Raw genomic sequence first — 27,243 nt, 5'->3', positions numbered from 1 at the left:
ATAAGAAAAGCGGAAGCTTTCAGAAAGGCCATGCATCTGAAGAGTTATTTCAGAATTATTCCCAAGATTTTTCCAAGGTTTAGGGGTCTTCCTTGGATATTTTTTACTGCTCTAGTGTGGAAAAACATCCTGAAACTTAAGCATTTTTCCTCTGTTCATGGACTGTGGGAAGATCTGCAGACAATAGGGTGGCACTCGCATGAGTGCATGAAATATCGCTTCCCATGGTCTTCTGGGTGTACAAGGACCATGTGGCTTTAGCAGAATACCCTGTAAGCATGCACATTACTGCATCACATGGATGTTTGTTAGTTTACAGTTCCAGCAGCGACTGACATGTTTTAACTTGCTTCCTCTTTCAAGCACAAATCTTGTCAATCTATAATCTAATCGCTACATTAATACTGATTGTGTTAATTTATTCCATCCTTATGAAGCACTCCCTGACTGAGAATTTTTAAAGACTATAATCTTACAAAAGCTTTGTTGCAGATTGCCTGTGGCTTACGTAAGCTGGTTTTTCGTTTGTTTGTTTGGTGGCAGAAAATTAAATGCAGCATCAGTTCAGAAGGGCGCAAAGCTACCATACTGCACTCAGAAAGTCAGCAGGGTCCTAGGACACTGCATTTTGGTTTTGTTTGTGTTATTTTAGTAGTGACTCTACAATGTTGCTAATTCAAACAAGACATGGACAAATTCATTTAACACTTCTCAATCCTAGGACTCTTCAGTATTTTTCCTCTGGTATGTGCTCTCTTCTACTTATTTCTTCCAACTGAATTACTCCAGCAATGACGATCTCTCTGGGATAACAGCTTTGTTGAGTTTTCCTTAAGCACCAACAGGAAAGCCAACCATGTTTTCTTTTAGATTTTCTTAAAATAAATCAATGTATTTCTCAATTAATCCTGAATCTGCACAATGTAAACTTGAATTGCTTTAGTGCATTGTATCATTTTCCTCTAAGAGCTGGCTGAATAACACCCTGAAGTTTGAGTATTTAAGTTTTGGGCTGTTTGCATCTTAATATGCAAATCGAATTCAAATTAATTTGAACTGAAAACTGAAAATTTGAGTAATAGTATCACAGGGAAAAATATGAACTTGAGGACTCAAGAGGCATTTTCTTTTATCCCTGTCTCTAGGCAGAATTATACCTAAACTATTCTTAGCACATATATAAATTGAAATTAGTGGGAAGTCATTGCTGGAGTCATAGTTTTTACAAGGTATTTTTCAAGTTATCACACTTTTCTTATCTTTCTGAATTAGGTCCTTAGCAGTTTAGGAGTATTTCTTGTGCTAGTCTGAGTCAAGAGAACAAGGTAGGACATGGGAATTTGCTTGTTTTCAAGCCATTGCCTAAATTTATAGCTACATCAAAGTAATGCTAAAGGGAGACAAGCATTTTCTCAGGTAACTTGGTGCAGTTAATCAGTGAGCAGGTAATTTGCAAAGATTCCACACTAGGAACAATAGAACCTGATTTTCTCTTCCTATTTCACTTCCATATTAATCATAGTTTTCTTTCAGGTACTCAGCATTAGTTTATTACCAAGTCATTTTAAGCTAACATTTTTACTGTTCACATGTGATCAATGCAGAATATGCCTCCCTCTTTTCTGAAAAAAACCCACATCTTTATGATATTGTTTAGATACACTTGTCCAGTGTTGACAGTTATGAAGTTATCAATCCATTTGCTTTATATGTGGAGTATCTACAACAGTTCAAATGAAGTAATATTTTCAGAAAAATTAAAGACAATAGAGAACAAAGGAGAAGCTAAACTCATCCAAGTAAAAACCTAAGTCATCCCTTAATTCTCAAACTGTCTTCTGCTATAACCAAACTGTCCTTAGTACTCACCTAAACATAAATTCCCAGTATTGGTTCTTTTAATATCTTGCAGTCTGCAAGAAGAGAGAAGATCAGATTTAGCCAAAGTTTTCTCTTTCAAAAACAGAACAGCAGTGAGGTCTTGGCAATACCTTGAAGACACTTATTAATAGTTCATTTACCCAGTGTGGGTAAACATTTTCCTCTCTCGGAAGTGTACACCATATATTATGGAAAACCTTCTACAAAGGAAGAGGTTCTGAGAAAATCACTTGCAAGCTACTTCAGCTACTGCAAAAGACTGCTATGAATCTAGAAGGCATGTTTCATATGAAGGGGTTCCTTTTAGCTAGGTATCGCTCCATACTGAGAGGTGGATGGACAGCAGCAGGATTCTATTTGCTTGTAAATAGCAAGGTCTGTTTAGAGCCATAACGGAGATCTCTTTTCTTTTCCCCAAATAGACTTGTCAGGTGTCGTAGTAGCCTATGCAATGAAAATAATTATCTTCCCCTGAAAAAACCTTCAGCTTAAAGAGATGAAATTTTACAATATTCTGTCATGTTAAATATAACGTATTAAAAAGTTGCAAGAATCAACAAAGATGTCCTTACCTGAATTTTACTTAAATCTAAGACTGAACTACAGAACTTCAGAGAATCTTGGTCTACAGCTTGCCCCAAGTTAAGGAAAACCACCTAGTACTTTTCTTGAAATCTAGATCTGTATAAAACCTATCATTCAAAGCTTCCAAAAGCACCAGTGTCCAAACCTAGAACTAGATTTTCCAAAGATTTATCCTTCTGCTTATGTCCTGGAATAAGTGAAAAGATTTTGAGAGAGGGAGGTTTCTGGCATTTAGTCACTATATTAGGTTGCATATGGAAACTGGATAAGACCTGGACTTCAAGAAACTTACTGGAATTTTCAGACAAATATTTAGTTGCAATAAACTATTAAACTATGTTGGGAGGAGGGTTGCTTGGGAGAGGTTTTGTCTTTGTAGCTGTCAATGACAGCACAGTACTAAGTGTGCTATTTAGCTGCCAGAGTAAGTGGAAGGGACATGGGATGGTGATTGGTTCATTATTCTTCCCACCTCCAGGCAGTCCCTGAAATTCCTATTTAACTGACCTGGCATGCCACAGCTAAGACAAAAATATGCTTTTACAGAGTGTAAATAAGCACAGAAATAGAGAAATACAGTGTTCCTTTCGTCAGCAACTGAATCACAAATAAACTTAAACAATAGCCTCTTTGAAATTTAGCTAATGCCTGAAGAGAAATGAAGGAATGCAAGACCAAAAAATCCACCCACAGTCTCAACAAACTGATAATTAAAATCATACTTGTTTACCATTCCAAATTGGTTAACCTTTTTTGTGTTGCTTACCCCTACAGACTCCCGCGTATTCTATTGTAAAAACTGCTCATTACGCAGCTGACATCTTAATTTAGATGAACTTGGTTCTACTTCCTTCAAAATCACCACGAAAATTTCTATTGCAATCAGTGAGGGCAGGATTTACCCCTAAATCTGAGCTATGTTTTTTAAAATGTGTGTGAATACATATATTTATTCACAAACACATAGCCACATTCCACTGTTTATTTGGGGTTTTTTTTCCAATCCAAACACATTAAAAAACTCTCCCTTAAGCTAATACTACAGGAACTCATATATATATATATTGCATTAGGTTGTGCCCAGTGTAAACACAACTGAGGTTGTCCACTGACTGAGCAAATATTTCAATTCTTAGAAGAAACTGAAATGCATAAAGTTATTCTGAATTTTCTCACCATGCTTTTTGTCCTCTGTGAAGCAACATGTTCATACTAACTGCAATTAAACCTTAGAGAGACTAAGAATTTATTTTTTCAAATACACTTCTAAGCAAGATATGCTGTGTAATTACTGTGTAAATAATTTATAACTACTTCCAAAATTATTAAAAACCAAAACAAACAAAAAATAAAAACAAACCCAAACTTCTGCTACATGTCAGTTCTGGGTCCGTTAGTAAATAAAAAAGAAGCAATAGAATTAAAATTGTATATGAAATGGATACACCCTCATTTTCCACAAAACCTGTAAAGTTAATAAGGATTCTTGATCCAAAAGTTATTTTCCTAGTGAGTTACCATTTCTCAATTTTACCCTGGTACAAGCAGCTTGAGAAAATCATAAAAACAAAATGCCTCCATCCATTAAATGAGGGCTTGGGAGCCCATTATAACTCTGCTTCTGCTGACCCAAATTTCAGGGATTTAGAGTTGGAATTCATTTATACAAGTGTAAACCTGAAAGCAGCATCTGTTGGGTGGTAAATGATCCTCTGGAAAATGGTTCATTTCTTATCTACAAGGGCAGAGCCTCCCATGTGCACAAGAAAGGCGGGATGAGCTGCAAGTTTGACAGTTAGATGATCTAATTGGAGTGTTATAATATAACTGAACTGAAATGATAAGATAATAGGACAGTCCAAAATTAGCCACAAAAAATGAAAGAAACTGCAGAAGCATTTAATGAAATCACAATTGCCTGGTATTATACCAGTGAGCAGAGAACTTCAGGAAACCAGCTAAAAGTCTTACGTTTTCTACTTGAAGCTAATGTCTACCTGTAGTTGTAAGGAACACGATTCATAATGAGCCAGCTGGGTGTGCTAGGTGGCTTGTTGATAGCGAGAGGTAGCACCTTAGTACACCTGTAAAATACCAATATTTATAAAAAAATAAGTCTTCTGTAGCACACAGCAAAATAAAATGGAAGTTGAAATGATGAATATTGCAGGTTTTATTTGTTACTTTAAAGTGTTCTTCTGTATCATTTTTTCAGATATTTTTACTTCTATATTTTACTATCACTATGAAAGTAATTTTCTTTCCGCATTGAAATTCATTTACTAAATCTGTTAATTGGAATCTTCTCATTATAAAAGTTTATTAAAACATATTCTCTGTCTTCTGAAAAAGAAGTATAAGACATGAGACAGATGTAATTTCACATTTTGAAGGGATAATTATATCAAGTATTTTATTTTCTTCATATAAATTTTAATAATAAATCTTTTACGTCACAGAATAGTACAGTTATACCCACAGAAGCCTTCCTCCAGTGAAGTAAATGAGAAATATTATACTGTGTTTGATGGGCTTTGTATAAAGTCCTCGATTAGCTGAATAATCTCATAGCCTGTTTCTAGAAAACAAGATGTTTCACATAATCAAATCCACTGTCTTTGGCACTGTCACAACTTCAAGGCAGAAGGTTCATTGCAAATATATTTATTTTATTAGAATGATATTTTAGAATCTGTGAACCAGCTGAATTCATTTAAAAATTATTTCATTAGTGCTCACATCCTCACAGCATATCTATTCTCAGTGGCATTAAAGTTCACATTTAACAGAAGATTATTTATGCACAACACATTATGTGCACATTACAGGTATCTAAGATGATCATTTCCCTCTCAGCTTTTCTACAACAAGAAGCTAAAAGGGTGCCCTTTTATATCATAACCACATTTTCCCTGTCTGACATTACACACAGCAGAATATTACATGCACAGTGCCTTGTTGGAGTCCCACATTAAGAGAAACATTCTCCAAATGTCAGATGGTGATGCATGATTTCTTCAGTCTTTAACCACTTTAGAATGACTTCCTTTTGCTCGGTGACCTGTGCTTGGCTTTTGGTGTCTGTGCCAGTTGGTGTCACGGTGACCTTGCAGCTACAGCCTGTCCCCCCTGGAGCTGCAGCTCCCGTAGGCTCTCACATGCATCTGCAACTGGACATGTCTGGTTAACAAGCCACCTTTGCTTTCAGTGTCATTGCTGTTTTGGAGTCCTGCGGTAGTTTCTTAACTCTGAACAGCCACCTAAGGAGAGCCAGCAACTGTTACGCAGCCAAAGTGGGGCTCGGGCTCTGAGCAATTAAACATTAAGCAAGAAAACTGACTTCTACTGCTCTGGTAGCCTCAATATTTCCTACAGAAAAAGAAAATATTATTTCCATGTCTCCTGCTCATTCTCTTGAAAGTGGCTCTAGGAGATGAACATTCTGCTTCGTTTCTCTCGGGATAGGGTAATTTTTACACTGATTGCAAATTGACCATAATGGGTGATAATATTATGATTTTAAAAGAAGCATATTAATACTAGGCAATTTGCCTGAATGTTTGCCCCACAAGTCTGGGCATAGACTACCTCCCATCTATTCACAAGTAGGAAGGAATCAGTTCAGGCTATGGTTTTCAACATAGCAGATGTCTCAGCTCCTCTCAATCTTTCATGCAAAGGGCAAGAAAACAACAGCCAGGCCAACCGAAAAGTTATTTTTACTCTACCTGGGTAATAAAAAGCAGCTTCTGTTCCAAGTGGTGGAACTGAATCTGAAAGATGAGCAGAAACTACCATGCATTACAAGATGTGTAATACCTCTGTGGAGAAAGTACTGCAGAAAATTATTAGTTGAGAATGTGTGACAAGTCAGAAATATAGCTCCAAACAGATACCTCAAGAGTCAGGCAAATGACAATTGCCGAATTGACTCCAAAACATGGCTTATTTGAGATTTAACCCATGAGAAAAGTAAGCCAGAAAGTGGTTGTTTCCCCACAGAAGATACTGAGGGAACATCAATTTTCATGAAGGAAAATATTTCTTTAGAAATATTTTAAGCTTTCAAAACAATGAGAAGAACTGTCATGACTCAACCCACAGTTGCTCATAGACGGCAAAGCTGTTGAAGACATTCAGCTTCAGTATTATACTATTTGGGGACAATGTACTTAGGATTGAATATTTAATAAGTACAGCCTCATTTTGGTTGATCAAAGCCATGTGTCTTTCCATTTGATTCAGTCACTGGTCTGCAGCATATGAATTCTCAACATGTCGTAGAATGAGAAAGCAATATATCTGCTTCCAAGGCAGAAAATATTTTGTCACAAGCCTGATGAATCTCCTCCTTCAAATTAATAATGTACATGTTCATGTTGTATAGCATTGGGGTGTATTTTTGTATATTTTGCACTTCGAAAAACTTTTTATTAACGTTCAAAAGTATCTCAAACCTGTGTTTCCTGAACACATTTTTTAAAATCCTGTGGCTACAGTCTCAGAAAACTGCAGTCCAAAATCCTAGCTTTTAGGTTGCTTATTCCACCATTTCTGGGACTATTTATAAGCAAACAATCTACCTGGAGGAAAAGAAAAAATGTAGTTGCCTTTAAGGAAAAAAAATAAATTAGTGGGTACCACAGTAGCTTTAGAAAAGGGATAAAGTGCTAGGGCCAAGCAGTTCTGCTGAGCTAGATACCGTGCCTATGTTAAATGTGCCACAAGTAACTGATAAAAGGAGTATGTTAGTATTAGTGTTGCAGTGGAGGACTAGGGCACGGTGACACTGTTTGCTGTTAATGCCTGGAGATTCACAGTCCACTTTCAAGAAAAAAATGACTATATATAAGCCAAATTCAGAAAGGAATGTCTTTCTGTACAGTTAGATTGATCACAAGCTGCAAATTCAAAGCTAGTATTTGCAAAGACGTGTAGATACCTAGACGTCTGGATCCATTTGGTTTAAAATTCTACATATGGGATGACAATCTTTCAAATTCCCAGAAAATTGAAAGGATTTCCATATTTCATAAGTAATAGATAAAAGTACGGTTCATTGAAAAAATCAAGTGAGATTTCACACTCTAGAATTCTAAAGTCCTGATTTCCTAACATTTTGAAGTCGATTGTACTTTACAAAAACCTCAGGTTTCAAAATAAATATTCTATGGTGCATCAACACTGACTTCGCCAACAAAGAAAAGCGAATTGTGAGATAATAAACAGCCTGCCCACACTTTCATATTTTCTGTCAAGAATCTGAAGTGATAGCATTTTAAAAGACTATTCAATGCAGCGCATTTTGACATTTAATAAAAAAAGGTTCATAGCTTTGAAGATAAACAAAGTATAGAAGTAAGTGTGCATAGAGTGTTTTCTAAAGAGAGGGGAGGATCGTGAATTCAGTAACATGGATTCAAAATCCACAGAGAAATGACGTGGGTTCAATTATTCATCATAAATTTTGTAACATCACTCAAAATCCACAGATAAGTCAAAATCAGGGCCTAATCTTTTTTAATTCAACAAGATGTAATTATAAACTTAGTTGTCCTGCTTGCAACATAGGATTTTAGCAGGTCCTCATGTTCTGCTGAAGTGAGGCAGTAACTTTTCAAAATCACTATAGAGACCACCAGGTCATAACTTTTCTCCTTCAGACTGCAATCTCAGATTCCCCTCAGAATGTTTCTCATGTCTACTTATAGCACCTGAGCACAAATGAACAGCTTTTGAAAGAAATAAAGGAACTCAAGTAGACCACAAGCCGTCAGCAATATTATTTCTTCCCACTGAATGTAGTGATGAAATCTTCCACCAATTCAACATGCTAGAGTCCAGTTCTTGTGGCTTCTCTGGTGAGAAGTTTAGTCTTATTTTCACAGAACACTAGCAGCTACACATGCCAGAGCTTTCAATATTCATTACGCTTGCTTTCCTTTGGCACCTTTTATGCTGCACAATGTTGTTGCAAGCTTGTCTGTGGATTTTGACCACATTGGTGTATGTTTACTGTCATACTAAATGATCTTTAGATATAGTATAGCTTTATTTCCACAATATGGGAGGGAAGTGGAATTTTGCTTTAGGAACATCCTCTTACAATATTTTAGTGGCCTGCCACTCAGCTGATTACCATGCCAGCCCTGTGCGTTCCAAAATAGGTACCAAATGCCCAAAGCAACATCCATTATTCACAGCCCTTTTATCAATCTCCATTAAGAGAATGCTATTTGAACAGCACACTGATATGTCCTTTCACTTATCAAGGAGATGGAATGAAAACCACCTGACAACGACTACTAATGAACACACTTCTGACACCAGATGGCTGTCTGTGATATGCTGGCACCATCTGTGGGTCACACAAGACAAGAAGATTACCTCTAAGCAAAAGACTGTAACTATAAATGGCATTTTGAGCCCAGAAACATCCTTCGACTCTCTTTAGCATCTCTGAAGTCTCCATAAACCCTATTACATTACAGCTTATAAACGTACTTATTTCAAAGCTTGAAGTGTTTGAATCACTAGAGTAAACACTGCTACAAAGCTACAGTAGTACCGTAAGATCTGGACTATTTTGTTTGCTCTGACTAAACACAAAATATTTCATAGACAACTGAGAGAGGATGAAAACTTTCAGATTCTGCTTACATGCCTAAGTTACACTCTACAACATAAGTCAAGATACATGCAAAAATTATCTCAACAAGCCAAACAGACCTTGGCTTCTTCTTGTTTGTACTTTCATTGCAGTAATTTCAACTCATAGCTTTTCTCTTGCCCATCAGCATTTTCAGTTTCTTTGTTCTCCACCCAGTTCCCTTCCACAGGTGAAAAAGGCAACAAGTGAGGTTTGACCTACATGATCTACATTTGTGTCTGATCTACATACCTGTAATTAGCCTTGGCTTGCTGGTTGACCAGACAGAAGAGAACTCAATGTGATGTTAAATGGGATACCCAATTAGGACCTCTTCTGCCTTCTGCTTTTGTGGAAACTTATATGCAAGATTGTTGGTTGCACCTTGAATTTGATTGAAAACTTAAAACTGGTTTTAAAAAATCAAGTGAGACAGGTAACATAATTGCAGAAGCTTAGTTTCTTAGCTTAGGTTTCTGCAACAGTCAAAGGGGTTCAGCCAAAACTTAATCACTCTCCAAATAGCAAGGAGTAATTCTGGTTGTGAAACCTTGATTAAGCAATGTGTTAGCTCAACAGACAACTTTTTTTCTGTGTCTCTGTCTAAAGAGATTTCTGGCAAGTATGTGTGCTGGGCATGGTATTTTTCCATGTCTTCATAGCAAATTCTAAGAATACAACATTGTCATGTTTCCCACCCCTTTTTGGTTGACTCTTCAGGCGTTTTGTTTGCATTTTAAGGAATTAATGTTTCATTGACTTATATATTGTTAAGCTCTATTATATTGTTCTCCTTAATTAATAGTTTCTCTCTCCAGCTTCAAGGCAACCAGACTAAAGTTAATTTTTAAAACAGAGGTTTATATAACAGGAAATGCGTGAAATCTGGGCAATTCGTATCATTTATCTGAACAGTCAGCATCTGGATCAGCAATTCCTTCAGTCAGGTTGCCTTCCTCACCTGCCTAAAACACAGAGATCCCAAGGATCCTTGCTTGCAGACTTCTTTTTACTGCAGTTGAAATAAATCTTTGATCTTAGCTAAAAGGATCAGCATTTTTGTCCAGACTATGGATAAGGAAACACAGCTAATGCCTGCTTTGATAGCTGGTTTTCCTAAATGACTAGAAAGAAACTATAGCAATAAAATACTGAAGTCTAGTGGTGCAAAAGAAAAAGAAGAAAATTGTTATTTCACTTACTAAGGGCAAAAGCAATATTTATCTCCTTTCTCTTTTTCTAACTATGTCACCATGTTACAGACTTTTCAACATCAAGTTTTCGGTAGCTAAAACACAACTACTTATGGCAGCAAAACTGAGGCTGAGACTACAACGGCAAGTTCACAATTTCTTTGCAATGGGCAGGCATTTATCATATGCTTTCATGGCATTAATATGAGTGCCTTCTCAACCTTAGAAAACAATTTTGACAGAGTAATTTTACCGATGGGTGAAGTTTTACATATGAAGAGTTCAAGAGAAAATTTTAAAAGCGCGAAGTGACTGATAGCAGCTACACAAATTTAGTACAGCAGTCTTAATTGCTGAATAACACTTGTATAACAATTGTTCAGATACAGCTCTAGAGATTCATTGCTCTTCCACTTCACTAGCAAGTATATTTATGAAAACTATACACCCATCCTTGCAAAGCACCAACACATTATAAACCCACTCATGGAGAGCCAGTGAACAATCCTCCATGAAGGTTAATAAAATCACCCCAAAATTTTGCTAATTTCAATAGGTAAAGAGACCAGGAGGAACAGTTTCACAGTCAAGCATGACTGTTTTTAGAAAGCAGAAAATTGAAAAGCTTAGAAAATGATGTGTCCTATTAGACTAGCTGGTACATATAAAAACATTCTGGTTTTAAAAGGGTACTTATTGTTTGGAAACAAAGCAGGGATTTTAAAGTGTTTGTCCATTCATACCCCACCCATGGAAATAATTATTCAAACTCTCTAGAGAAGCATCCTAACAGGATTTATGACCAGACCCTAAATGGCAAGGTTCTTTGGCTCTTAATTTTAGGTTCATGCTTTGGAAAAGAGGAAGGTCCATAGTTACTCAGCACGCATAAACCCTCACTCACATACGCCCGTTTCATCCGTCTATATACCAAAATAAGTAAACTGGCAACTCTCAGAAGGAGAGTTACAGTAATATTGAAATAATTTTCTTTGTTAGACAATTGTACTGCTTTCAAGCTGAAAAAAAAATGTTAAGCACATGCATATACATGTGCCAAGAATTCTGCCTATTCTTGATGGCTGTAGACAGGATTATTTTCCCCTTCATCTTTACCTATTTAAGATTGATTTAACTTATAAAGAACTGCAGGAAAAGGACCATCTCATAAGTTTTATGTAGAGATTTGATGATAGAAGTTGTACTGTGCAGAGGGTCCATATACAACATAAAATTAACATAGCATAAAATTAACATAACATAAAATTAAATAAAATCAAGTATGTGGAGGGAAAGATACGGCTGGTTTTAAAATACTAATTGTACATATTTATATCATCCTGTTGTATCTTCTGCCATCTTTATCAATATTCCTTGCTTAAAGCTCTCTTTAGGTGACTTTTAGCATTGTCCAGTAGACTATGCATGTGATATCTGTATTTATTTTTCTTTTAACATCCTTGTCAAAAAGCAAGTATGTCCTGTTAAATTATTTCTGCCTCAGTTTTCAATCTGAGGATCATAGGAGAAGGAAGGATTGTTTAGATAGATAAGGACTCAATGTTAAAAGACCAGAAAATTTCCACAAATGTTTTAAACACAAAGAGGAAATTTTATAGTAATTATAACAAAAGCTAAAAAGCAGCTGAAAAAAATTGTTTGAAAACAAGCAAAAAGACAGTGTTTGAAGGAGAGGAGTCAGAATAGAAGAACTATTTAGAGAGAAAAATAAAATGAGAGAAGTTGTAATACACTGGCTAAAAGGAAAGGTTCTACATTTAAACTAGAGTTTACAAATCAGTGTTGAACAAAATCAAATAAAAACCTCAGCAGACACTTCAGAGAAAAAGTTGTAGCAGGAGCACCATAAACAATCTATAACAACATTGCCTGCTAGTAAGCATGCCAAAGTAGCTTTGTGCTGAACAGAGCTTGGAAGTTGCAAGGCAAGAGTAAGGAAAAATTTTGATTAAAACCAGTTTAAAAAGCTAGAGACCTAGTCTCTTGTGAATAAAATTATAAGGATAAGCAAAAACAGAGACTGCAGACAGGTAAAAGAAGAAGAAAATGGCATGGGGCACTACCCATGCACGTCATATTTCTACTTCTTAAACAACGAGGATTTGCACCGCTCTCTACTTTAAGGGTAACTTTCACTGAAAAATCTGGTTAGTAAATGTTCACAGTTCAATGGGGAATCAGTCACTTTTCCTCCATGTAAGTTCTTTCCTGTGAGGTTTATTATTCTGCCCACTGCATTGTAGTTATGTGCTCCAACAAAGATCTCTTTAAATCATCACCTACAGAAACTGTCTAGCTTTTTGATAATTTGAGACGAGCCATTGCGAAAAATGGAGCATCCTTGTATAGCAGAGAATACTCCTCACAGAGGAGGCAGGGATTCATTGCAGAAAAGACAGAAGAACAATAGACTTACTGTTGAAGAAAGGCATAAATAATTAAGAACCTCTGCAAAGAGACTATGTTCTCAGAGAAACTGGCTTCTAGCCACTTATAAATTAAGTGTGAAGCATGCAGAAGTAGGAGGCAAACAAACCTGAAATCATTAGGCAAAGGAACAGTCAAGTACTAATCCCAGTCAGGCAGTCAACGCATTAGCCCTAGCTGTAGGTAAAGCCCAGCAGACATTTTGTATGAGTTTGTAAGAGCAGGCTACAGTCTTGTTTGACTGCATGACCTCAGTGAGTGTGTGTGTATATACATATACACACACACACACGTAATCACACATACATGCATGCACACATGGATGTATACATAAAATCAGGCACACTCCAGCATCTGTACATGAGTATAAGACACTATTTGTGGTCTCCAGCTGGGTGAACCCCAAAATTTTCTATGTATCCCACAGCATCTATACATTCAGCTTGATCTGTGACTTCATACCTTCATTGTTCAGAGTTCTCTAACCTCTTGCAAACCCTGACATAACCTCTAGGTCCCACAGCCTTTTTAGTCCAAGGGCTGCACCTTTACCAGTCTCTAACACAAGGCAGCATTTGCTGGAACCTTCATCACCCTTAAACTGCAGGAAATTTGGGACTGTCACTTCTCCCAGAATCTGAAGCTCTTTAGGTAATCCTTTGAAAAAAAAAACCCTAAAAAATTCAAGAAAGTTTAGACCAGGAATCTATCTCAGGAAGATTCCCCCTTACAAGAAGCAAGTATCCCAAAACATCAGCTTTTTACTTTGGGCAGATAATCCCATGGCCATAAGCACTTCTCTCTTTACTTGTGTCCTGGGTTCAGCTTGGGATGGACTTAATTTTGACATGAAGCTGGGAGGGGACACAGCCAGGATATATGACGTCATGGTCAGTATATAAAAACTTGGGGAAGCTGGCCAGGGGAGGGAATTGCTGCTCAGGAGAGGGCTGGGCATCAGCAGGTGCTGAGTGATTGCATTGCATATTCCTTGCTTGTATATTCTTTTATTGTTATTATTGTAATTGTTTTTCTCTTTCTTTGCTGTCCTGTTAAACTCGTTTTATCCCAGCCCACAAGGTTTACCTTTTTTTCTGATTTTCCTCCCCATTAACCAGAGAGGAGGAGTGAGTGCACAGCTGCATGGTACTTAGTTGTCAGCTGGGACTAAACTACTGCACCTTGTTATGTCTGCCCATGTGGGAGGGAGGAGGAAAAGGAAAAAAAACTACACCACCCCTAACAACAATGACAACAACAAAACCAACCAAACAAAAACAACAACAAAAAAGAGTGGTCAGTGCCAGCTCTGGGGTGACATTTCCATCCTGTCTGTAGGCCACTCAACCTGACAGAGTAAGACATTAATCCTGCTTTATCAGTGCAAACCCTGGGGACAAAATTGCTCAGAGGCTCTCCCCTGGAGGACTTGCAGATTCTGACAACTAACCTGTACCACGAGTAGAAGTCTCTATCACTCCATGGAGTTACAGTCCACTATCAGCCTTGTTGCAAAGCTCACAACCCTGAACAGATTTACAGAAAAGTAGTTGAAGGGGCTATTTTTTTTTTCGTGCCACAGTAGCTCAGAACGCCAGAGATTTCAGTTTAAATTCAGATATCGGCCTGTGCTACCTGTTCTTCCCTCTGTCTGACCTGACCAAAAGCTGCTCTGCTAAGAGTCAGGAACATCTGCAGTTGCCCCAGTTGAAAAACAGCAAGACTGTGAGTTAGAGAATTTACTTTAATCATCTGTGGCCTCTTGCTGCAGTGGAAGTGAGCCCCATTACTCTCATGCCCTCTAGTTTACATACCACCTTTTTAATCCCTTCTCTCCTATTTCCTTACAAACCCTCACCACTGTCACTCAGAGCACTAAGGAACCTCACTCAAGGTCAACCGGACAGTTAGTCTGTTCCATCCACACACCTCCCTCCTCCTCACAGCTGACATAACAGTGTATCTCACCCCAAAGCTGAACAGGGTTTCTAATCAGAAATGCATTATGCCAACTGGGCACATCTTTAAACACTTTTCTGACTAGCTGCTGCCAAGAAGTGCTATTTCAGATAAAAGGTTCAGCAGGGACAAAAATGCCCTCACTGGTCTGATAGCAAAATTGTTGGGTTGCATTTATGGAGAACTCCAAGTCAGACCATTTCCTTAAGATAAGCCTTTAATAAAAGAGGCTTAACACCCTCTTTTGTTATACTAAAGAGCTCTTTTATTAAACAGCTTAACAGATACCAGAACACAGATACCCTTATGCATATACCCCCAACACCTTCTCTACCTCTCACATACTACAAACAGCTGGGATGTGCCAGAAGATGCTACCATAGAGGCAACCCTCACAACGTTCACTTCAGATAACTTTATACAGTCTGAGAAACATCTAGCAGCTTTGGTGATACACATTTTAAAAGACAGCTTATACTCTAAAGAGTGTTTGGTTTGCTTAAAATCTTCCGTTACCAAAAAAAAAAAAAAAAAAGGAAACGATGGCTTCTCTTCTAAAAGGATACCTTCAAAGAAATAGGAATCAGTCTTTGTCCATTCTAAAATGGCCAGTTTTACCTAAAATAGCACATGATCTTAGTTGCTTCAGCACCATTTAGTTTCTGGCAAATAAATCATAAATAGTCAGTACCACTACAGAAGATAAACTTCCATTTTACAAGAGCAGGTGGAGCTGAAAATGAAGGTCAGGCACTGGCAGATCTCTGTTAATGAAAAGTAAATGGTTTGCAGTGATGGAGGTGATCTCTCAGTGTCAAAACATGGTTTCCTGTGATTCTTTGTGTTGAGGTATACTTTCTTTTACTCCACTTTCTCTCTTTTTTGTGTGCATACATGTCAGGTTTGGTCCTGTTGCACACTTCTGTAAGTATGTATAAGATTTACTGTTTCCCTTTTCTTTCAATCTGGTTAAGTTTCCTTGTCTTTCTGCTGCATTTTTTTCTGATCATAATGACATGAGGTTTTTTGATTCTGTCTGTCACTTTCCAAGACATTGTAGTCATTACTTGTTAGAGACAGCCCACTCACCCCATCATCCTCTTCATGTTCATGTTCCTAGCACTGCTCTGTGGATCATGAGTGGCAAAATAAACCCTTCTTCCTTTGCTCCATTCAGCTTACTTCGCATGACATATTTACTTGCCCTCACAAGGGACCGTGCCAGAGAATTAACCCTTTTCCTATAAACAACTTGACCAAAGGGCTATCCTTCTCCAGGGGCATCCAGTACACTCCATCCAGTCAGGGAGCGACCTGTGGCAACACAGCTCTGCTCGTTAACTTTTGCACTGAGCAAACGTATGGTTTCAAATTAATCAGCATGCTGCCAACACACAGAAGTCTCTTTTGCACACTGTCATGCAGCTGTACCAGATCCTAATGGGTCAGCACCTCATTGTTTAATATAAATGGATGTTCCTCTAGTGTTGCAAACATGATTGCTGTCTTTGTTTAGGAGGGAACACTTTAATTCACTCATTAAGTTCAGCTACCTTTACCATAAATGCATGAGTAGTACTGCCAGGAAGGGTGGCCAAGCCAATCTGCATGAGCCAAACACTTTTTCCTACATACCTTCCACACACAGTCTACTGCTAAGAGTAATTTAGGTCGTAGTTACATTAGCAAGTAATTGCACCAGTTTACACTGGCGTGTCTAATTTTTTTTTTCTAATTCATTATCGCAACCTCTAAATGAGTGATAAATTGACCTAAATGTTGTATTTTTATTGAAATCACTGCACTGCTGATGTAAGCATTTGTATTTGAAAATTGAATCTTCTGCTCAGGAAATATTGAACTTTAATGAGTCTAACAAATGTCAATGACTGGCAAATAAATTTTCTCTAAATATGAACATTGAAGTTCTGATACTTACAATCCAGATGCACCATAATATGTTTTACATCATGTAAGTGGGCTGGAAATCAAGGAGAACATGAGGAGAAATCTCCCAATAGTAACACACATACAATGCATCCACCCTGGACATCATACCTACCTGCGGCAGCAGATTACTGTTGCCTTGTCCCTTAAGCCAAGGCTCCCTTTCAAGGATTTTTTTAAATTTTGTCTTCAATTAAGCTTAAAAAGACAACAAAAAGCTTGGCATGAACTCAGACTATGGGAAACGAATGTTCAAAGAAATTGCTGAAATATAAATGCACAGAGGCTATTTTCCACGGCAGAGCGCTATGCTACTCTCTCCAGAGGTGAGCAGCAGGAGCGAGTTGCCTGCTCTGCCTTCCCAGCTGCTCTGCTCTCCTGTCATCTGGGTAATTCTGGCCTGTTCCTGCAGCTGTTCCCTCTCACTCCTCAGGCCATGTTCTCAAGCCCATCCTTTCACTAGCAGTGGGCACGCTGAGGAGCACCACTTGAATAGCAACAGTAAGTGTCCTGGGCCTCACCCAGGCTTGACGTGCTTGATTCACCACTTCACTGTGGCATTTCCTTGGCTTGGGAGGATTAAATGGGCGTATGGGCTTTAGCCACATTCCTTATAGCCTGAAGAGGAAGGTGTGTGACTGGTAGTGAGGCACAGCCGACGCAAGATTGCATAAGCTGTTCCAGCTACTTCTGACAGACAAAATTGTTCCTTGGGGTTATAGAGATCTGTAGAGGAACTGAAGCAGTCTAGCTGCACTTCTGTGCGCCAAAAGAGACACCAGCTGGCCCCACTATTACAAGGATGCAAGAAAAGTCTTAAATCACTCATATTTTCCACCTCAGGTCCAGTCCAAACTGTGGTAAGCATGAAACAGGAGCCTGGGAGAGTGCTTAACCAAATACTGTTGTAGAAAAGCAAAGATAAGCTAGCACAGATCCAATTGTTTGTCTTAAAATATTTCTAGTTCCAAAGGATAACTTTAGAGTTGTTTAAGAATCCCATACTCAGAGACTTCATTGCATATTTAGTAAGGAAGTAACTCTCAAGGAAAGAAGAAAGGGAGTCAGTCATGAAATAGCAGGGTCACAGAAAAGCCTCAATGTTTACACCATGTGAGGTGAGCAGATCCTCAGAAGTCAAGTGGGAGATCTCAGAGTATACTTGCAGCAGCCTCACATCGGTCATAGGGGTGTATTTAGTTTTTCAAAGACTGTCTGAATTCCAAAGGTAGCCCCAAAATCAAAACAATTCATAAATATCACCTAATTTTGAAATCCAGTACTATGAAGATTTAAAGTTGGGCAACTAACCAAATATATAGGCTCATGCTTATGTTTTCAAATTCTTACACAATATTCTAAAGATAGATGTTAATTACATAAAAAACACCAAACATCTTTGTCCATTTCAGTTTCAATTTTACATTATGTAATTATAACTGGTATATCTAGCACACTGAAGTACATATGTTGCGAATGTGAAATATTTTCATTATAATGTGGAGGAAAATCACATAAACAAATTGACAACATCACATGGAGTAGTTAAACAGATCAGATACACTGGAGGTTTGTTATTTTTACATCTTCTTTTCCAAGTTATCACCATGTCAAAAGATCTGTATTATTTGTAACTTTTTTAAAGTAGGAAAAAGAAAAATTACTGGGTATACAGAATAATTCAAAGTAGCTGCCTGAATACTATTAATAAGGGGATTAGCAAAAGTTTAATACTCGCTGGAAAAATATAGTAAGGACTTCTAAATCTAAGCTCTTTCAGTTTAAAGCCATTTCCCCTTGTCCTATCACTACGTGCCCTTGTAAAAAGTCCCTCTCCAGCTTTCCTTGAGGTCTCCTTTAGGTACTGGAAGGCTGCTATAAGGTCTCCCCAGAGCCTTCTCTTCTCGAGGCTGAACAACCCCAACTGTCTCAGCCCGTCTTCTTTTTTTTCTTCCATTAACAAAAAGCTTTATTATTTTAAATATTACAGTGGTATTCATGCCCAATCACAAACTCATTGTTCAGAGTTCAACAGACATACATTATTACAAGACACAGCCAAGAGAAGCACAGTCAGAGTTATTCTATGAAGGTGGCAAAATCATAGAATCATTTGGGGTGGAAGGACCTTAAAGAACAAGTAGTTCCAGCCCCCCTGCCATGGGCAGGGACACCTTCCACTAGACCAGGTTGCACAAAGCCCCATTCAGCCTGGCCTTGAACACTTCCAGGGATGGGCCATCCACAGCTTTTCTCAGCAACCTGTTTCAGCACCTTGGCACCTTCATGGTAAAAAATTTCTTCTTTCTATCTAATCTCAATCTACTTTCTTTCAGTTTAAAGCCATTACCCCTTGTCCTATCTCTACATGCCCTCGTAGGTTCCCTTTAGGTACTGGAAGGCTGCTATAAGTTCTCCCCAGAGTCTCCTCTTCTCCAGGCTGAACAACCCCAACTCTCAGCCTGTATTCACAGCAGAGGTGATCCAGCCCTCTGATCATTTTCATGGCCCTCCTTTGAACTCACCCCAACAAGTCCATGTCCTTCTTATGTGGGGGGCTCCAGAGCTGGATGCAGTACTCCAGGTGGGGTCTCACTAGAGGGGAGTAGAGGGGCAGCATCACCTCCCTCAACCTGCTGGTCACGCTGCTTTTGATGCAGCCCAGTGTATGATTGGCTTTCTGGGCTACAAGTGCACATTGCAGGGTCATGTTGAGTTTCTCATCAACCAATGCCCCCAAGTCTTTCTCCTCAGGGCTGCTCTACCCAGCCTGTATTTGTGCTTGGGATTGCCCTGACCCATGTGCAGGACCTTGCATTTGGCCTTGTTGAGATTCACATGGGCCCACTTCTCAAGCCTGTCAAGGGCCCTCTAGATGGCATCCCTTCCCTCCAGCATGCCAACTGCATCATACAGCTTCGTGTCATCAGCAAACTTGCTGAGGGTGCACTCAATCCTGCTGTCCATGTGGCCAACAATAAAGTTAAACAGTGCTGGTCCCGTAACTGGCCCCTGAGGAATGCCACTCATCACTAGTTTCCACTTGGGCATCGAGTCCTTGGCTGCAACATTTCGAGTGTGCCCATACAGCCAATTCCTGAGTGGTTCTTCTGTCAAATCCATGTTTCTCCAATTCGGAGACAAGGACGTGATGTGGGACAGTGTCAAATGCTTTGCACAAGTCCAGGTAGGTGACATCAGTTGTTCTTCCCTTACCCACCAACACTGTAACCCCATATTAGAAGACCACCAAATTTGTCAGGCATGATTTGCCCTTAATGAAACCATGTTAGCTGTCATCAATCATCTCCTTATTTTCTATGTGCCTCAGCATAGTTTCCAGGAGGATATGCTCCATAATCTTGCTGAGCACAGAGGTGAGACTGGTTGGCCTGTAGTTCCCTGTGTTTTCATTTTTCTCTTCTTAAAAATGGGGGTTATATTTCCCCTTTTGCATTCAGTGGGAACTTCATCGGACTACCATGACTTCTCAAATATGACGGCTAATGGCTCACCACCAGTTTCCTCAGGACGTGTAGATTCATCTAATCACGTCCCATGGACTTGTGCAACTTCAGGTTCCTTAGATGGTCTCAAATCCAATCTTTTCCTACAGTGAGTGGTTATTGACTCTCCCAGTCCCTGCCTTTGCCTTCTATGACTTGAAAAGTCTGCCTAGAGCACTTGCCAGTGAAGACTGAGTCAAAAATGTCATTGAGTATCTCAGCCTTCTCCATATCCTGAGTAACCAGGTCTCCTGTTTTCTTCCAGAGAGGGCCCACATTTTTCCTAGTCTTCCTTTTATCACCAACATACCTATAGAAGCTTTTCATGTTGCCTCTGACATCCCTGGTCAGATTTAATTCTACCAGGGCTTTAGCTTTCCTAACCTGATCCCTGGCTGCTCAGACAATTTCTCTACATTCTTCCCAGGCTACCTGGCCTTGCTTCCACCCTCTGTAGCCTTCCTTTTTGTGTTTGAGTTTGTCCAGGATCTCCTTGTTCATACATGCAGGCCTCCTGGCATTTTTGCCTGACTTCATCTTTGTTGAGATGCATTGCTGCTGAGCTTGGAGAAGGCAATCCTTGAATATTAACCAGTTTTCTTGGGCCCCTCTTCCCTCCAGGGCTTTATCTCATGATACTCTACCAAGCAGATCCCTGAAGGGGCCAAAGTCTGCTTTTCTGAAGTCCGGGTTAGTGGGTTTGCTGTGCTGTGAATATTATTGAAGGTTACTGGTACAGTGTGAAAAAAACGTCCAGTTTTTCTATCATCCATCTAGGCATCTTTCTCTCTCAAATTGCCTTTGACAAATTTAGCTTTGGTTTTATGAAAAGTCTTCTGTAAAGTCTTCTATAAACTGTATCATCAAATAAACTCATCTAATGCAGTGCCCACTTTATGGCCACAGTAAGTCCGTCGGCACAAACCCCAGGGTTAGCTGAATACTGTCCTTCATGTTCAAGGTACAACTAGCACATCTGAGCCATCTGAAGTGGTTCATTATGGCTGGTACTATTGAATACTTTTGATCTGCAGCATACAATTTCCAGACAGAAGTATTAAAGTAGAAATTGTTTAGCTTTAAATTAATCATAGACTGCACTTCAGCACAGCTAGCTAGATATGATAAACAAGTGTGAACTTTCAAAATAGTGTTAAGAAAAACAAGCTGTACTCTGAACTGAATTGCTCGTGGTGTGTTAGACAAGAGCAGGAAATCTGCCACAAATCTGCATGATTTTTACTGGCAAACTGAAAGATACAAATGAATAGCCTGAAATGGATTCCACTGCATGTGGAATAATCCCATGAATTTAAAATACAATAGAAATAGCTGCTTTTAAAAATCATACTTTATCTTCAGATTCTATCAAATTTAGCATTGCAATGAAGTGTCAAAGGCAACTCTATGTTCTTGCAGTCTTAGGTCAGGTAAGAGCCAAATGGTTCACTTTTTCCAAGTTAGATTATTGCATCCAACATCTACAATTCTCTGTGATACATCAGATTGTATTGTTCCCTGCCCCTTCACACCTCTGTAATGTCCATTGTGTGCAAGGCAAAAGAGTTAGTGTTTGTCTCTGTCTTTCTCACTTGTACATGTACATGTCATAAGAAGTTTTCATTTGTCTCCCAGAATATTTTTCTTCCTGATTCATGCTGTTCCTGGTATGTTCTGCTTTATGTTGTCAGTTCGTACTACATTGATATCACACTCCAGTAGATCTATGTACAAGTTTGTAGCTCCTTTATATAGAGCTAGTAAAAACAAGCAATCAAATAATTATTTACAGTTATAAGGTTCAAAAGAGATTGCTTGACCTGGTATTCAAGTATGAAGAAGGGATTTTTTTTGTCTTAATGATACTGTTTAACTGTTTCAAATTTATACAAAACCTTAGTTTTAACTATCAAGATGCCCGTCGTTGTTGTAGGCCAGCAGTTTGTACTGCCATCAATTCTATCATCAGGCACAGAAGGATATTTGTGGAATCCAATTTTGTTTTATTGTATGAAATTCAAAGGAACAGATGTGTGAACAAATAGAACAGGGTATCAGTGCTTCCACCTCTACAATAACCCTGACAGAAAACACACTGACAGCTACACCATACAAAAGCACTTCAGTATTATAAACATTTTGTTGCTACAAAGAGCAACCCTTGACCACTTTTTAGAGGACAGGCAATCCTATCTGAAAGAGACATGGTACTCTCTTAGACTCTCTCTTAGACTTTGTACATCGCTATGACTTTCAGATCTGTAATTCCCAGCATGTCCAGCTCTGCTCTTGCATCTATAGCAAGCAGGGATATAGGTGTCTGGAGATACGGGTTTTTTTGCTGACTCTCTTGTGGTAAGTCCTTTATGTGCTCCCAACTCCGCATGTGCTTTCCTGAACGGAGTTCAGCCTCTAAAAACATAATTTGCATTCTGTGCAATACAACCAAAAGCTGAAGACATCCAGGCTTAACCACACAGAACTGATCTTATGTGAACTTCATTTGCCCATAACATAAATGTATCAGTGAAAATCAGACATAGTCCTGGAATAAGCAGAGTCAAAATATAGATCTTACACACTTGTCGTTATTTTGGAACTTGAAATCAACGAAAGTTAACCAGTGGTCTAGATCGCTAATAGCAATTAAGAAAAACAAACTTAATAAAATTATGTCACCTGTCCACAGCTCATGAGCAGACCACCCTCTCTTAGCAGCTTCTGCTTCACAGTGTGTTTGCTTGGCTTATTGATCTTCCTGTGTCATGACTGTACAATGAAATTTTCTTTTCAGTGGAGGGCCTACAGATTTCAAAATTCCTTTCTCAGAGAAATAATGGATTTTCACAACTAATGTCTCCTAACTGAGACATCTCCCATCAACCCTGTTTTCAAACTCAGAAAGTATTTGAGAAATACGCACCTCTCTTCCCCTCCTATTCCAAATTCCTGAAAGAAAAATAGCAGAAAACGACAGATTTATAATAAAATGTTTATATATCTTCTTGTTTCCTCTAAAAAAATATTGGACATCTGTAGAGCAAAGACAATAATTCTTTTAAAACTGAAGTATGTGGACGTAGCCTCACTCAGCACAGATCTTTCTTTCTGGTGAATCTGCTGTTCAAACTGTAGACGGTAGTTGTACTTCTTGGTGTGCAATAGAAAGACTTTCTCTGGGTGCATATAATCTAAACAGTATAAGTGTTGAGTGGAAGTGCTGGAAGCCCAGATCATGTACATAGTAAAACAAAAACAAAAAAAACCTGTCCAAACAACGTCTGGTACATCCAGCATTTGAAACGTGTGTTTGATAGGGTGGGGAAAACAGCTTTATAATTACTTCTAGGTGGATTTGCACTTCAGCAGCAATAACAATTTTTCATGAATCCTTGCTCTTAAAATCTAGTTCCCAAAATGAAAAGGTACATAGGCAACATTCATAAAATCATTACGTGGGAGGCTCTCTTATTCTGCTGTGGAAAAGATTGTTCTGCCATCAGTTGCTACATGATACTTTGGCATTTGATAGCTTTAATGTTGTTATTACAAAATGGTCTAAACAGATTAGAAGACAATAGGAAGAGCTAATGAGCTATACTAGAGTAAGAGCTGGTTGATCTCATAGCAAGACCTCTCTCTGTGATTTTTCAATGCTCTTGGGAATCTGGAGAGGTCCTGGATGACTGGAAGCTGGCAAAGGTTGTCCCAATCTACACGAAAGGCAACAGGGATGACCCAGCAACTGCAGGCCTGTCAGCCTCACTTCTGTGCCTGGCAAAATCATGGAGAAGATTGTTCTGGGAGTTACTGAAAAACATCTGAATGACAATGCAGTCATTGGTCCCAGCCAGCATGGGTTCATCAGAGGAAACTCCTGCTTAACAAACTTAATTTGTTTCTATGACAAGATTACCCACCAAGCTGACCAAGGGAAGCCCATCAATGTGATCTTTTTGGGATTTCAGTAGGACTTGAGGGAATACTAAGTAAGTTTGTTGATGACACAAAGTTGGGAGGAGCTGTTGACACTTGTGAGGGCAGAGAGGCCTTGCAGAGGGATCTGGACAAATCGGAGAACTGGGCAATCACCAACCACATGAAGTTCAACAAGGGCAAGTGCCAGATTTTGCACCTGGGACATGGCAATCCTGGCTGTACATACGAACTGGTGGATGAGATGCTGGAGAGCAGCTCTGCACAGAGGGATCTGGGGGTTCTGGTTGATGGCAAGTTGAACATGAGCCAGCAGTGTCCCTGGCAGCCAAGAGGGCCACCCGTGTCCTGGGTGCATCCAGCACAGCATTGCCAGCCAGGCAGGGAGGGGATTGTCCCGCTCTGCTCTGCACTGGTGCGGCCTCACCTGGAGCACTGTGTGCAGTTCTGGGTGACACAGGATAAAAGAAGATATAAAGCTACTGGAGAGTGTCCAGAAGAGAGCTATGAAGTTGGTGAAGGGTTTGGAGAAGAAGCTGTAAGTGGAGCAGCTAAAGTCACTTGGTTTGTTCAGCCTGGAGAAGAGGAGACTGAGGGGAGACCTCATGGGGCTCCAGCTTCCTCACAAGGGGAGGAGGAGGGGCAGGCGCTGAGCTCTTTAGTGACCAGTGACAGAACCCGAGGGAATGGCAGGAAGATGTGCCAGGGGAGGTTTACGTTGGACATTAGGACAAGGTTCTTCCCCCAGAGGGTGGTGGAGCAATGGAAAAGACTTTTCAAAGAAAAAATCCATTTACTATTCTATACTGCCTGCGTGAAACAAACCAAAAAACAAAAAACAACACAACAGAAAATAACCTCCATGACAGCAGATTTTGGACAGTTGAGCTTCCAGTGTGATCCTTATAGTGCAAGAAAATGCACTTGGAATTACTGAACAGTGTTGCTGTGAAGAAAACAACATGAGCCAGCAGTGTGCCCTTGTGGTGAAGGCAGCCAAGCACATCCCTGGCTGTGTGAGCCAGAGTGCAGCCAGCAGGTCCAGGGCATAGATATTTCTCTGTTCTGCACTAGGGAGACCACATCTGATGGACTGTGTCTACTTTGGAGTTCCCCAGACCCAGCAACCCTGGAGCACATCCAGCAGATCCCACACTGATCAAAGGTTAGAAGCACTTAATATGTGAGGAGAGGCTGAAGGAACAGAGTTTGTTCAGCCTGGAGGAGAGAAAGCTCAGGTGACACTTTACTGCTTCCCACCACTGACCACACTGGAAGGTGCAGAGAAGATGAACATACACAACAGAAGTACAAGAGGCAATGTGCAGAAGTTTCAGCACGAGAAATTCCAACAGGATTTTTTTTTTTTTACCTGAGGACATTCAAATACTTGAACAGGTTACCCAGGGAGGCTGTTGGATCTCCTTCTCTGGAGGTATTCAAAACACAGCTGGACACAGCCCTGAGCAACTTGATCTGACCAGACCTCCCCTTGCTCTTTTTAACTTTTGTGACTCCGTGACTCTGTGTGTTTATCAACAACTTCTGCTAATGCTGCTACTAATGTGCTTGTAGAAAAAAACATCCTTTCTTGATCTCTGGTGTTGATGCATCCTGTGTATGTTAGCATAACTCCATACTTCTCAGACACTGGTTTTGTCCTATAAAGAGAATGAATGGGTCTTTTCCAGGGTTTTGGGTTTGTTTTTACATCATTACAGCCATCCAAATATACAACTATCATGAAAAGCAGGTGCAGGGATTTTTTATTCTGAGAGTCACATGGACAATGGCAAGTGCCACAGTCCAGAGGCATGGTGAGGCTTGTGAGGTTTACCACATCTGACTGTAAACTCTGTATCTTGGTTATCAGTACCAAGTGTAGACAAAGAGCTTAGCGAGGGCTGCTGAACCTATCCAGCATCTGTTCAGTGCTGAGCCAAAACATGCTTGTTAGTGTTGTGGCTGGGCTATTAGAAATATTTGAGCTTGTAGCTCCAGAGTTTAGTTGTCTTTTCCTACACAAACTGCAAGCACAGTAGACATACTATATATGTCTATGTAATGCAGATATAGATACAAACTCCACAATGAAGGGTAGAGGAGAGATTTCATGTAGACATACTGGGCTCATTTAAGCCCGCCAAAGTCAAGGGAGTTCTTACATATGCAAGATGAGAAACAATTTTTAAAAATGTACTAACTAGCATTTCTGAATAATTATTTTCTAAACATATTAAGAGACTTCCTAGTCTTCATATACCATTTGATATTCTGTTTCTACATTATCTGTTTGTTTTAGGTGAGAACTTTCTCCATTTATGTCTCAATCTCCAGGATTAGCAGATTGTGATTCTTTTTATTATTTCTGTATCTGCTGCTATGTAACCAGTAACACATGGACTAACCTTTTTTCAAAAAAACTATACATTGTAGTCACTTCAAAACTTTAATTTTAATTATTGTATACATAAGAAATCTCCTACGTTAATAACACCCATTTTCTGCATGGCCTAGAAAGAAGCTCCAGGAAAATGGAAAACATTGCATCATATGTTAATGTACTGTGTTATGATAATTACTAGCGAGACATGCAGGGCCAACACATTACAGCACTTCAGGGGAAGAAGCTGCATTTTTGTAGACAGTCCAGTCATGTTGTCTTCTGAACTTAACAATAATTAATGGAAGTGATTGGTCTATGTTTATGGTAAGAGCTACCATGACTAAAAACAGGTCCCCCAGGTAGCCTGTGAGCTCGGTCATGGGCATACAGAAAACAAAGACAAAAATCGCAATTCTTCAGCTGTTTTAAAGCTCTGATTGATTGCTGTAATTCTTTTATAGTATATTTTGTTACCTTGGCCACTGTAGCCTGTTTTCTTAGTTGATTACACCTGGAAAAAAGCCTTTCTGAGAGAAGTAAAGCTTTGGCAACGAGCAGACAGATGCATCTGAGCTTGGAATCCCAAACAGAGGGAAGAACTACAGGGGAAAAAATTAAGGCAGAAAAATCTGAAATGACAAGGTAGGAAGCAAAAAAATGATCTCATGGCAATCATTTTTAAGAGCAGGAACAATGTGAAATGCAGTGTCCCAGCACCAAGAAATCCAGATGGTAAACAGAGGAGATATCTCA

Source organism: Caloenas nicobarica, chromosome Z (assembly GCF_036013445.1).
Source record: "Caloenas nicobarica isolate bCalNic1 chromosome Z, bCalNic1.hap1, whole genome shotgun sequence".
NCBI classification, from domain to species: Eukaryota; Metazoa; Chordata; class Aves; order Columbiformes; family Columbidae; genus Caloenas; species Caloenas nicobarica.
The sequence above is the reverse complement of the archived record's forward strand: the minus strand, read 5'-3'. Positions refer to the sequence as shown.